This window comes from Quercus robur, chromosome 5 (assembly GCF_932294415.1).
Source record: "Quercus robur chromosome 5, dhQueRobu3.1, whole genome shotgun sequence".
In the NCBI taxonomy this organism is placed as follows: domain Eukaryota; kingdom Viridiplantae; phylum Streptophyta; class Magnoliopsida; order Fagales; family Fagaceae; genus Quercus; species Quercus robur.
Genome location: NC_065538.1, coordinates 72211774 through 72225480, shown reverse-complemented (window position 1 = coordinate 72225480; position 13707 = coordinate 72211774). Strand labels below are relative to the sequence as shown.

The window sequence follows — 13707 nt, the reverse complement described above, 5'->3', positions numbered from 1 at the left end:
GGTCGTCAGCCTCGTTAGGGTCGTTAGTTTCGCCTACTCCCTCGTCGGGGTCGTCAACTTCGCCTACTCCCTCATCGGGGTCGTCAGCCTCGTTAGGGTCGTCAGCTTCGCCTACTCCCTTGTTAGGGTCGTCAGCCTCGTCAGGGTCATCAGCTTTGCCTACCCCCTCGTCGGGGTCGTCAGCTTCGCCTACTCCCTCGTCGGGGTCGTCAGCCTCGTCAGGGTCGTCAGCTTCGCCTACCCCCTCGTCGAGGTCGTCAGCCTCGTTAAGGTCGTCAGCTTCGCCTACTCCCTTGTTAGGGTCGTCAGCCTCGTCAGGGTCGTCAGCTTCGCCTACCCCCTCGTCGGGGTCGTCAGCTTCGCCTACTCCCTCGTCGAGGTCGTCAGCCTCGTTAGGGTCGTCAGCTTCGCCTACTCCCTCGTCGAGGTCATCAGCCTCGTTAGGGTCGTCAGCTTCGCCTACTTCCTTGTCAGGGTTGTCAGCCTCGTCGGGGTCGTCAGCTTCACCTACCCCCTCGTCGGGGTCGTCTGCTTCGCCTACTCCCTCGTCGGGGTCGTCAGCCTCGTTAGGGTCATCAGCTTCGCCTACTCCCTCGTTGGGGTCGTCAGCCTCGTTAAGATAGTCAGTTTCGCCTACTCCCTCGTTGGGGTTGTCAGCCTCGTTAGGGTCGTCAGCTGACACTACTCCCTTCAGCTTAGTAGTGTCAGCTTTCCATTTATGACAAGTTAACCCCGTCTTCCTAAAGCTGTAGACATCCTAAAGTTGTTCGACTGCCATTTATGACAAGTGAGGCCGACGGGTCTATTTTGAACGTCGCTTCATGATACTATATTCATGAATATTCACATTCACAATTTTACCCTTATCAGCTGCCCCCCACTCCATGATCTCGTCAGCTTAAACTGACAGGTTCATGGAGTTTAAGTCCTTTTCATTTGGATAATTCCAACTCGTCTCTTTAGTAGACTTGTTCCTCTCGTTATCTTTTATGTTAAAACCATCGTCTTGTAATATTAGTCATATCCTTTAGTGGACGAACTCGTCAACTTTATGGGCTCGTCCGCTTTGGGGACTTGGCGCAATTGTCCATTTCGTGGGTATTACTAAGTGACTCGTCCAATCTGTAGGCTTAATGATAAACTCGTCCACTTGTGGACTTAATAATTTTTCATTCTCTTAGGATTGGGTCGTCTACTTTGGACTTAGCAATGTCGTCCGCTTTGTGGATTTAGTAGGGTCGTCCAGCTTGTGGACTTAATAAGGTCGTCCAGCTTGTGGACTTAATAAGACATGGTTGTCCACTTTGTGTCCATTTTATGGACTTCATAATTTTTTCATACTCCTAGGATGAAATCGTCCATCTTGTGGACTTAATAAGCTTGTCCATTTTATGGACTTGATAACATTTCATCCTCTCGAGATGAGGTTGTCCACTTAATGGACTGCATATTAGGGTCGTCTATTTTGTAGACTTGGATTCCTCCACTTTGTGGACTTGTTGAGATGACTAAGTGTTGGTACCTCGTCACCTTGTGAGTTGTCCACTTGGAGTCGTGGACTAATTGAGGTGACGGTGACTTAGCGTAGTGACCGTCCACCCGCAGGCGACTTTGGCCATGCGTCTACCCGTAGGTGACTTAGCATAGTGACCGTTCACCCGTAGGCGACTTTGGCCATGCGTCTACCCGTAGGTAAATTAGCGTAGTGACCGTCCACCCGTAGGCGACTTTGGCCATGCGTCTACCCGTAGGTGACTTAGCGTAGTGACCGTCCACCCGTAGGCGTTGGCCATGCGTCTATCGGTAGGTAACTTAGAGTAGTGACCGTCCACCCGTAGGCGTTGGCCATGCGTCTACCTATAGGTAACTTAGCGTAGTGACCGTCCACCCATAGGCGACTTTGGCCATGCGTCTACCCGTAGGTAACTTAGCATAGTGACCGTCCACCTGTAGGCGACTTTGGTCATGCGTCTACCCGTAGGTAACTTAGCGTAGTGACCGTCCACCCGTAGGCGTTGGCCATGCATCTACCCGTAGGTAACTTAGCGTAGTGACTGTCCACCCGTAGGCGACTTTGGTCATGCGTCTACCCGTAGGTAACTTAGCGTAGTGACCGTCCACCCGTAGGCGACTTTGGCCATGCGTGAATAAACTCCTCTTAGTAAAATAAATCATGCATTCATAGAAAAAGTAGTTCTTAAAAAGAAAACGAAGACCTGCCCTTTGGGCTTTAAAAGAGTTATTGTAGCAAAAACTAAAGTAAATAGAAAAACTGAGGAGTATAGCTAAAATTCACTAAGGTAAACTAGAAATAAAGGGTTGTTGCTCTTCATGCCATCCTTTTTACTGGTAGTACTTCCGTAGGTGCTTGGTGTTCCACGGGCGGTGTAGCTTCTATCCGTTCAGCGTCTCCAGTACTTGCCATCTTCTGCCCTCTGTCCTGTCGCATATTCTCTTGCCTTTCTCTCTTCTCTCGAGTCAGAAGCGCGTCCTCAGCATTCATATACTTGGTTGCCCTATAAAGCACGTCCGACATAGTCTTCGGGTCGTTCTTATATAGTGAAAATAGGAACTTACCCTTCCGCATCCCATTTGTGAAAGCGGCTACAAGTATCTTGTCGTTAGCTTCATCAATTGAAAGCGCCTCTTTGTTGAAGCGTGCTATGTAAGACCTTAGCGTCTCATCTTCCCGCTGCTTGATGCTTATCAAGCAAGCTGTAGACTTCTTATACCTGTGTCCTCCGATGAAGTGCGAAGCAAACTGTGCGCTTAGCTCCTTGAAAGTACTAATGGAGTTAGGCGTCAGCCTGCTAAACCATATCCTTGCAGGACCCTTCAGCGTGGTGGGGAAAGCTCTGCATATGATCTCGTCAGGTACCCCCTGAAGGTGCATCAGGGTCTTGAAGGACTCCAAATGATCTAGAGGGTCTTTGTTTCCGTCGTAGTTTTCCACTTGCGGCATACGGAACTTTGGTGGAAGGGGGAAGGAGTTGACGGACGCGGTGAACGGCGAGTTGGTTCGGTGGACCAGATCATCAAGGTCGCTGGACACCCGTCCTTTGAGGGCGTTCATCATGACGTCCATCTGTTCCTTCATCGCCTGCATCTTCGCGACAATGTGGGGTTGAGCCATATTAGTGACGGATGGACAGCTCATATCTTGTCGCTTGGGTCTGCTTGGGGCATTACTACCTTCCGGCCCCTCTTGGTCTCTTCGCTCGGCACTGGTACCTTCTTGATTTTCCCCTTGGGTACCCATAGCGGCGTTCTTTTGCCGTAGCTGTTCTTCAAGGTCCTGATTCTGTTTGGTGAGACGTTCCACTGTTGCCATGAGGGTTTGGACCTGCCTCTCCAGGGTAGTGGGTCGCAGCTCGTCTCCCTGAACGTTGTTGGTAGTTGCCATTGAGTGAGTAAGTACCATGCAACTCTTTGTCCGGGAAGCGATAGGCTAAAGTACGCTTCGTTCCCACAGACGGCGCCAACTGATGATGCCGAAAAATCGTCAGTGAGCTACACGGCACTCACGTGCTCGAAACAACGCCTGCACAACACAAAAAGAGAAGACCTCGCAGAGAGCACCGGTGTGGTGCCGGCCAAATACCCTCCGAAGGTCAAGTTAGAACTTCTCACAACTCTAAAGTGTTAGAGAGTGTAAATTATGCGTACCTTGGTTGGTGAGAGTATTGGGGTTTTTATAGTGGTAGAGGATTGACCTCTCCTTATTGGATTAGAAGTCTTTTCCTTATAAGAGTCTCTTTAGACGTATTTTGCGAGATCATTTCCTTGTAGGAGTCTTTTTATTTAACACCAAGCGTGGGGCATAAGATATTTCTTTATATATGCAAACGTGGAGACCAAGCAAGGCCACGTCAGGATCGTCAGCTTTGCCTACCCCTCGTCGGGGTCGTCAGCTTCGCCTACTCCCTCGTCGGGGTCGTCAGCCTCATTAGGGTCGTTAGCTTTGCCTACTCCCTCATCGGGGTCGTCAGCTTCGCCTACTCCCTCGTCGGGGTCGTCAGCCTCGTTAGGGTCGTCAGCTTCGCCTACTCCCTTGTTAGGATCGTCAGCCTCGTCAGGGTCGTCAGCTTCGCCTACCCCTTTGTCGGGGTCGTCAGCTTCGCCTACTCCCTCGTCGAGGTCGTCAGTCTCGTCAGGGTCGTCAGCTTCGCCTACCCCCTCGTCGAGGTCGTCAGCCTTGTTAAGGTCGTCAGCTTCGCCTACTCCCTTGTCAGGGTCGTCAGCCTCGTCAGGGTCGTCAGCTTCACCTACCCCCTCGTCGGGGTCGTCAGCTTCGCCTACTCCCTCGTCGAGGTCGTCAGCCTCGTCAGGGTCGTCAGCTTCGCCTACCCCCTCGTCGGGGTCGTCAGTTTCGCCTACTCCCTCGTCGGGGTCGTCAGCCTCGTTAGGGTCGTCAGCTTCGCCTATTTCCTTGTCAGGGTTGTCAGCCTTGTCAGGGTCGTCAGCTTCGCCTACCCCCTCGTCGGGGTCGTTAGTTTCGCCTACTCCCTTGTCGGGGTTGTCAGCCTCGTTAGGGTCATTAGCTTTGCCTACTCCCTTGTCAGGGTCGTCAGCCTCGTTAAGATAGTCAGTTTCGCCTACTCCCTCGTTGGGGTCGTCAGCCTCGTTAGGGTCATCAGCTGACACTACTCCCTTCAGCTTAGTAGTGTTAGCTTTCCATTTATGACAAGTTAACCCCGTCTTCCTAAAGTTGTAGACGTCCTAAAGTTGTTCGACTGCCATTTATGACAAGTGAGGCCGACGGGTCTATTTTGAACGTCGCTTCATGATACTATATTCATGAATATTCACATTCACAATTTTACCCTTATCAGTGATTAAATTAAATTAAATTAAATTAAATCAAAGAACTTTCAAGTTTCAACCACTTACCTCTCACTCTAATGAATGCATGTAGCTCAGATTTAAACCCGGTACCATTCAACAAAATCTAGACATTTCACAGAGGTAGAAAAATTTGAGAGCATATATCTTATATACGTGTTCAAAAGATAGGGCCAATATCCAATCAAGTCTTCTTCTTTTTTTTGTTGGGGACCTAAAAAGGGAACAAGCAAAAAATATGATTAAATCCAAACACGGATTGAACCTAGTATTACCATATTTGGTTTTTTGATATCGGATCTATCATCATGTAAGATGATGAAAAATGGCTCTTAAAGTATAAAATAATTTTCTCCACCATAGTTATTCTAAAATTAGTACATGAATACTTGCCAAGCTTAATGAGTGGGCTTAAGGTAAGGACCTTTGCATATTTTAAAAGTAATTTCAAATAGCTTTTAGATTTAGTTTCATCATAACATGTGAAGTAACTTGAAAGTTCAAGTTTCGTTATGTAAAAATTGTATGACAAATCAGAAAATCAAAGACCAATGCATATAACAGGACTTGTTCCACCCAAGTCTTTAAGAAGAACCCGGCATACATGTCTTTATCCACGATTCCAAGTACCGCAGCTCTTCGTTGCTTATTGAATGGTCAAGACCAGGATAAGCCTGTGAAAAAAAGATTTTCAAGAGTCCTAAGCAAATCAAGAAAGAATTTAAGAAAAATATTGCAATATTAGGATGTATTACCTTAAACTCACAGCTAACACCAACGTGTGCAAGGAAAGGAAGACCAGCTTGTCCAGCTTCAAACAATACAGTTGTGTCAGCCATTCCATGGGACCACAAAATAGGTGTCTGCACATACATTCAGATTCATAACCAAAACACAAGTAAATTGAAGAGTTACATGCAAATCTTAATATAGAATACAAATTTGTCTTACAGCCTTCTAACTCAAATTGTTAGTTTCCAAATGATCAGATATGCGTCGATGGCAGTGGGGCCTATTATCAGATATGACTAGTTGAATCTAAATCAGATGGGCCTACTGGTACACATAAATGACTAAGAATATTAAAAAAAGGGGGATTATCTATGACAGTGAGATGAATTAGCAAATACAGTTGGGTGACTCTAGTAAGATCTGCTACTTGGACTAGAATGTGCTAGTAGGTGCCATGTAGATCCTCAGACCTAAGTAAACTCTTGCAAACATCAGGCATTGAACTCTGCTACAGAGTTGTTAATGTCAATGCATACAAGTTGTTTTAGAGTCTGTTTGGATAGAACTTATTTTGCTGAAACTGAAAACTTAAAACTGAAAACACTGTAGCAAAATAATTTTTAAATGTGTGAATAGTGCTGTGGGACCCATTTTTAATGAAAAAGTTGATAAAAGTGGAGTTTGTGGGACCCGTGAACAGTGCACAAGTGCACTGTTCACAGAGGACCGGGTCAACAATTGCTGCTGGGGAGAATAAAAAAAAAAAAAAAAACGCAGAAAACGTGAAACGTAGACGCGCAACGCTCTATACAAACACACACTTAGTGAACGATTTCCAAGCAATCCAACACTATTTAACTGCAACCTATCACCAAATTAAAATCTATGCCACCAAACCATAGTTGATGCACTAGAGAAACTTGTAGATGAGCAATTATTCTCATTACAAATAACAAGATTACTTTTGATTTATAAAGAAAATGCACGACAATCCATAGCTAAACTAGGAGATGAATATGACAAGATGGAGGACAGAGTGAGGGTTTCTTTCTTTTTCTTTTTCTTTTTCTTCTTTTTTTTTTTTTTTTTTTTTTTTTAATGTTAGAAATTCAGATTCTACACTAATACTCAAACCCATTCCCACCCCCCCCCCCCCCCCCAACCCCCAGGGAGGACAAAGTGAGTATTGAACCAAATGTATTACACCACTGATGCAAGAAGCATAATCAATTTTTTATTTTCAGAATTTATTATTTTTGATTTCATATATGAATTTTGAATTTAGGCTTTAATTCATTGAGAATTTTATGGGATGTAATTGCGCATTAATGTAATCCCTAAAGTTCAATAAAAAGAGGCTCTAGGAATGGTTTGAGAAATTGTATTTGGAATGGTAATCTTCTGATGAAAATTTCTTCGGCTTGGTGGTGATTCCATGCCCCTACATAGTGAAGCCAAGGGTTTCCTATCCTATCCTTTTAATTCCTATTTTCTTTCAAATGCGTTATGCATCAACCACTATCCTGTTGCTCGACCATCCCTCAATGATATGATTGAGAACCTATCCACAAAATGTTTGCTAAGATCTTTGTTTCATATGCATCCAAATGGCAAGTCAAGAAGATACTGTTAGACTTATGGTTAAGTGATTAAATTCATCATTTCCTAACAGCTTAAATTTTTGGGACAATCGGTAATTTAACATGGTATCAGAGCGGGAGATCCTAAGTTCGATCCCTGGTTTTACTCTAGCTCCCATTTAAAATGTTAAATTCTCACTTGTTGGGCCCCCACTTATAAAGGGAAAGTTTAGGCCCATAAGTGAGGGGGAGTGTTAGACTTATGGTTAAGTGATTAAATTCATCATTTCCTAACAGTTTAAGCTTTTGGGACAATCAGTAATTTAACAGATACTAAAATAAATATAAAGAAAAGATAAAGTTTTTAAACTAAGTCTAAAACCACATCACAGTGTTTTTGAAGAAAGGTACCCCCTTCGCATTTGGTGAAATTTTTTCTACTATAGACGAACTAAAAGGAACAAATCCACCAAAAGACTGCACCTCCTCCTAGAGTTTTTGGGTACAGCAGAACACTTGCCAATGTCAAGGCACCTGCAAAAGAGTTTTTTAAATTTGCATATTATAAGAACTAACTAAAATCAATGATGTATACAATATTTTTCTGTGTCCATTTATTTATTTATTTTGGGGGGGTGTCGTGGGGGGAGGAGGTTGGCAAGGGGGATCGTATTGAAGAGCAATGAGAAGAGGGAGACCTCCTTGACTGAATCCACACACAAAGACATTATTAGGATCTGTGCCAGCAGCTATTTCCTTATCTATTATTGCATGCACAGTCTGAACCGCTTTAAGCACACCACTTTCATCTTTTGGAGAATTCTGATTCATGTCAGAAAAATAGTCTTCAATAAATGCAACAAATTAGCATATCAACTAGTATTGTACCAAAGCAATTCACAATCCCCTCCTAGAGATTCTTTAAGCCTTGCTACATCACTTTAACTATAGCAAGAGCAACTGACAAATTCTAATAACTGATAAGATTCAAGTGGAGATGTACGTTTGCACTAGTGGTGTGACATATTTGGTTCAGTGTCAGATTGAGACTAGTAAAAGCCAGCAATGCAATCAAACATCAATGGTATGACCTTCAGAAATCTAAAGACATTATTTAATATTTTTCTGAAGTTAACAGTGTATCAGAAGATTGTGGCACCTCTGACAGAAGGTTGACTGAACCACTTTAAGCTAGCTGGGCTCTACTCCTATTAAGACCCTTGTTCCACTTGATCATGCATAAATAAGTGCCAAGTCAATTTGACTGATGCCAATCATCAAGCATTAGCATCAGATGAACTTATAAGTAAAGCCATCATAAACGAGGCTCTACATATTAAAAGTAGTCAATTACCATTCTACTATCACAACATAAATAGCAACCCATCGAACAGAATTCAACTTCATACGAGAATTACCAGTAAATCCCTTATCAGGAGCTTCTTGTTTCCAACAAAACCAAAAAAAAAAGTCAATTTTTGGTTCAAACAATGCTATAGACATAATTAATTTCACAACTTTTTTTCAAAACCTGTTGCGGTGGCAGATTATAATTGGTGCAACATTATTCCCACATGGGACCACCACTATCATCACTTTATGGCACACCAATCACAAACTGCCATCTCAACAAATGTGAAATTTGTAGTAAAGTTCTTGTAGGGTTTGGTTTACCTCTAGTACTTTTTTTAATTAGACATCTCATTTTCTTTTAAATATACAATGATTTGCACACCAATCACAAACTGCTATCTCAACAAATGTGAAATTTGTAGTAAAATTCTTGTAGAGTTTGGTTTACCTCCGGTACTTTTTAAAATTAAACATCTCATTTTCTTTTAAATATACAATGGTAAGTGGTAGTGAGTTTCAATCTCCACCTTTTATTTAGTTATTGGGTGACATGACAATTTCTTATTAAAACAAAAGGAAATTGCAGCTAAAAAAGTACTGTGGGTAAGCCAAACCCTTCTTTGTGTACTTAGACTTACTGATTTCATATACATATATCATCGTGCCAACTGAACTCACATAGAGATTTAAGCAGTTAAAAACAAGCTAATGAAATCTAGCTAAATAACACTTCCTTCCCTTGTAAGAGTATGGTGGAAGGTGGGGTTGTAGCTTGTAGGTTCAAGACCCACAGTGTATGCATGTAACTCACCATATAAACCAAAAAAGAGAGAGGGAAGCATAACTTACAGCTGTCACAGGAAGCTCATGAACGTCAAACCATGAAGGCATCACAGCACCATCTACAAGGAGAAGCAAAGACAGAATGGCATTAAGATGAAGAAAATATTAAAAGTATCTCTTCATCAGGAGTAAATCTTTAACTTGTTATGCCGATGCTGATACATGCTCTATAGCTTGATGTTACTCATTATTAACATACAAATCAAGGAAGCCACACCAAGAAAGTAATACTCCCTATGATAAGGCCCAGAGATAATTGAAGAGAACTAATGAATAATGAAAAAGCAACACTTCAATCGGACATCCCAAAGACTTGAAACGATTATATAAATTTGTAGTGGTTAGAAATTACTCTGAATATATGGAACAATATCTTTTTTATTAATATCATTTTAATTCATAGACCAAAGGGCATTTTCCAGGGATGACCTTATATCTGCTATTCTACTTTGATGTGAAAATTTTGCATTTACAAGCCATGCAGAAAACCTTGAACTCCCTGAATATGTCTTCTAGAAGAACCAATGAGGAAAAATCATAAAGGATACCCATGGACCAACAAATTCAACCCAGAATGATGAAACACAAACGAAAAAATTATACTTTATGATAATGAAGCAAAATGTTTATCCCTCTAGTAATGAAACGGTAGCCAAAGACAGATCAATAATCCATGTTTTCACAAAGGAAAAAGGCCATAGCCAGAAAATTATTTTATCGCCATTTACAACATGCAACATCAGAAGTTAATCAGGATTGAATATTTTAAGAATACAATGACCATCAACAAACCAAATGAAAATGGCATCTATGTCTTTATTTCTTTTAATTTGAAGTTTTCAGAAAAAATTGTATGAATAGAAGAATTTACATGAACAAGTACCGCAAAGAATCATAATTCTGAAAGTCTAATATATTGTGCCATTACATCAGTTTTTTTAGGGTGACTTCTTGCTACTCTATAAGCTATGAATCTCATGTCTTGAAAGTCAAGATGGCACATATCACAGTGCAGTAGTGACTAAAAAAGAAATTATACTTTTCCATTTCAATTTGTTGTTATTAGCTTACCTTTATGCTCCCTTTACAGTATCCTTCGAATAATCCAAATAAAAATTTGATTAAGTCAGAAACTATAATGGCCTTGAGACCCCTGGACTACAGTAGGATGATAGGTGCTCTAATTGCTAGGCAAATATCTCTAATTTATTAGATATGTTAGAGCATTGTAATTTGAGAGATTGATGTACTGCTTCTCAAGTACACCGCTGGTATACCTGGAAATTCTCTTTTTTGATCAATAAAATTTCGTTACTTATCAAAAGACAAAAATTGCTAGGCAAATATCAGCACTTGCTAGGTTGTACTATCCAACTACAGGCAAGGCTGCACAGATTTGATCAAGGCGAGTCTACCACCTTGAGATAGTAGATTGGCTCTATAGCATTGTGGCCTTTAAACAATGTTTTTTGAACAAGGATTGATACAGATAAGAAAACGTGACAAAACCACCAAAAAAAGAAAAACGTTCTACAAAAAACACGTTCGAACTGCACCGTTTAAAGTTGCAGAATATCTATGAAGCACGGGTGCGTTTCAGGACTCGGGTGCGGGTGCGGATACAGGTGCGGGACTCGGCAATTTTTGAAAAAGGTGGGTGCGGGTGCGGCGGGACTCGGCGATTAAAAAGTTATTAAAAATATTTTTAATATATTACTAAGCATGCTTTTTTATATAATAATAATAGAAAACTCATATTATAATAATAATAATAGTATAGAAATAAAAATAATAAAATAAATAGATAATAATAAGTAAAACAAAAAAAAGTAGGAGGCTCTCACGTGTAGCTTCCCATTAAAAAAGAAGAAAAAGAAAAAAAGAAAGGAAGATGTGGCTCTCACATTTGGTCAGAGAGGCACTAAAAACAAAGAAGGAGTTTTTGTACTTACCAAAAAAAGAGAAACAGAAGTTACAGAACACTTCAAAAAAAAAAAAAAAAAAAAACAGAGAACAACTCAGTAGAACACGAAGAAGCAAAGATCCAGTCCAGTCTAGAAGGTTTTTTTTTTTTTTTTTTTTCCTCACCGGCCGATTTCCTTTTTCCGGCCGAAACACGCCGATATTCTGCCGATACGATCCGATTCGGCCCGAATCGGCGCAAATCCGTCCGGTTCGGCGTGAATCGGCGTGCGTCGGAGCCGAATCGGCGAGAGTCGGCGCTGATTTGAGCCGTGTCGGCGCAAGTCGGGAAATCCACGTGGCACGACGCGGCACGGACGCGCGGTCTGCGGCGTCCCTCCTGCGTCGCCGCGTCCCACCGCGTCGGACGCGGGTGCGCTGGGTCCGGAGCCGCGTCCATGCATCCCAGCAGAATATTACACTGTAACAGCCCTTCATGACTGCAATGTCAGTACTGTAGTGTAGAAGGCTGTGGAATAAGTACTCCATTCCACCACTCCAGTGCTCACTGTTTTTCTCTCACTCCATTTTATTGTTTTTGTCTCCATCACCCAAAGTTGTATAAAATCAATATCCTTGCAAACCGTCCCAAGGTTCCCTTGGTACTCTACAAGTTTCATGTAACTAAAATAATTTCTCTTGCAAACCGTATCTTCATGAAACGCGAATACCTGGTTATTAGTCATAAGCCAATAAAAAGAACCACAAACAGACACAGCAGGCTCAAGTCTCAAGAACTCGTACTCGGGAAATCTTATCCTATCTTCTAATTTTTTCCATGCCCATGTTGCCGAATCAAATATCTCACACCAAAGAGAATAGCATGAGTTGTCCCTGATGCCTGAGAACTTGGGTTCTGAAAACCGAACAATTTTATAGCGCAATGGATTTGATCTAAGCACCACCATCGCAAATCTTTTGGTTTCGTTCCGTGTTTTAGGATTTGGTATCTGCTGCCATTGTTTTGTGCTCGGCTTACAAACAAAATACTCAGTTACTCCCAAAATTCTTGTTTCAGAACTCTTCACGCACAATAGAATACCTTGTTTAGTGGAGGCTTCGATTTGTACAGGACCGGGCAAGAAGTAAAGAGAGAGTTTAGAATCACAATCCAAAGCATTGATGGAAACAAACTCGGAAACGGGTTTTCTTGCATAACCCCGAATGAAAAATTCAGAAATCGTTTTTGTCTTGTTAGAATGTTCCAGGCTTTTGAAACTAGCCTGCACCTCCCAATATCTTTTAAAGTTGACCGGCTCAAAATCTCAAACACTAAATCCGAGTAAGAGCAGTAGACTCCCCTTTTCTTCAGCAGCAAAAAATGTTTTTTGAACCAAGAAATCATAGAAACACAATTTTAAAAAGTCAACGTAGAAGGAGTAAAAGAAGAAGCTATGTTCATTGTTTAGTTGGTGAAATGCAAAACTAAATTTGTAATCATTTTATAGGTAGTTCGTGTTTGTGTATTTGTATACTACTACTATTAAGGTGTTTTCCGAATTTGGTTCGAATTTTGAATCCATCAGTATACTACCACTTAAATTCCTCTTTGAGTCCAATCCATTAAAAAAAAAAAAAAAAAAACTAATACGTTTAACATTTACAAATTTCAATTTCAATTGGGTTGAGCATGCAATTGCAGGTTCATAATTAAAGTCGACAACTTTATTATCAAACCAATTAAAAAAAAAAAACAAAAACAAAGATTCAAACTTACTGTTACAAGTGACTGAATTGGAAGGAGCAGAAGGGAAAGACCAAGTTGTGTTTTTGAATTCTGGGGAAGTGAAAAGGGATTTGATGGATTCATTGGCTGGGCCTGAGTCCCCTAATCCATGTAGCCAAACAATAAAGCTTCGATTGTTAGCCATTGAATGTGTGTGGGTCTTTGACTTTAGAGAAGATAGTTGTTGGTGTGAGTGCAGGGGATAGTAACACAAACCCAATGGTGCTACTCAGAGTGATTGCTAAGGCTGTAATTGGCTTTGCAAATAGAGCAACCTTCATCTCTGCAATTTTATACGGCCCTTTTGACTTTTTGTATTTTAATTTTTTTTGCAAATTTTTGGAGGTAATTTGCAGGCTAGCACAGTGAGGGGAAAGAATATATTAAGTTAATATGCCTTTGAAACAATTTTGCAAACTAGCATCTTGCGTTTTTCAAACTGAGATTGATGACAAAATTGAGGCTTTCAAACTCGAATTCTACTGCTGGCGTGGAGCAATTTAGCCCTGTGGAACTCGAGTTGGAGAGACTTGAGTTCCATAGAAGCAGATTTGAAGATGGAGAAGGAGAAAAGGAGTGGAAGAGAAGGAAAAGAAGATCCAAATCAAAAGAAGACGACCAAGAGAAAACTGGATCTAAAGTAGAAAATCTGGAGATGGAGAACGCAGA

At 41.5% G+C, this 13707-nt stretch overlaps 1 protein-coding gene and 1 pseudogene across 2 annotated transcripts in view; both read right to left on the bottom strand.

Annotated features, from left to right (window-relative positions):
* Positions 1-13707, bottom strand: part of LOC126726974 (carboxylesterase SOBER1-like) — a 64931-nt gene that overhangs the window by 35599 nt on the left and 15625 nt on the right. The window contains exon 7 of one of the 2 annotated variants that reach the window (XR_007656108.1): positions 5274-5310. The exons of the other annotated variant lie outside the window; for it this stretch is intronic. The gene's annotated coding sequence lies outside the window, so the exon portion shown is untranslated. Of the gene's footprint in view, positions 1-5273; positions 5311-13707 lie in introns of those variants that run through there. 2 annotated transcript variants of the gene reach the window in all.
* LOC126726977 (probable carboxylesterase SOBER1-like) lies at positions 5274-13649 on the bottom strand (annotated as a pseudogene).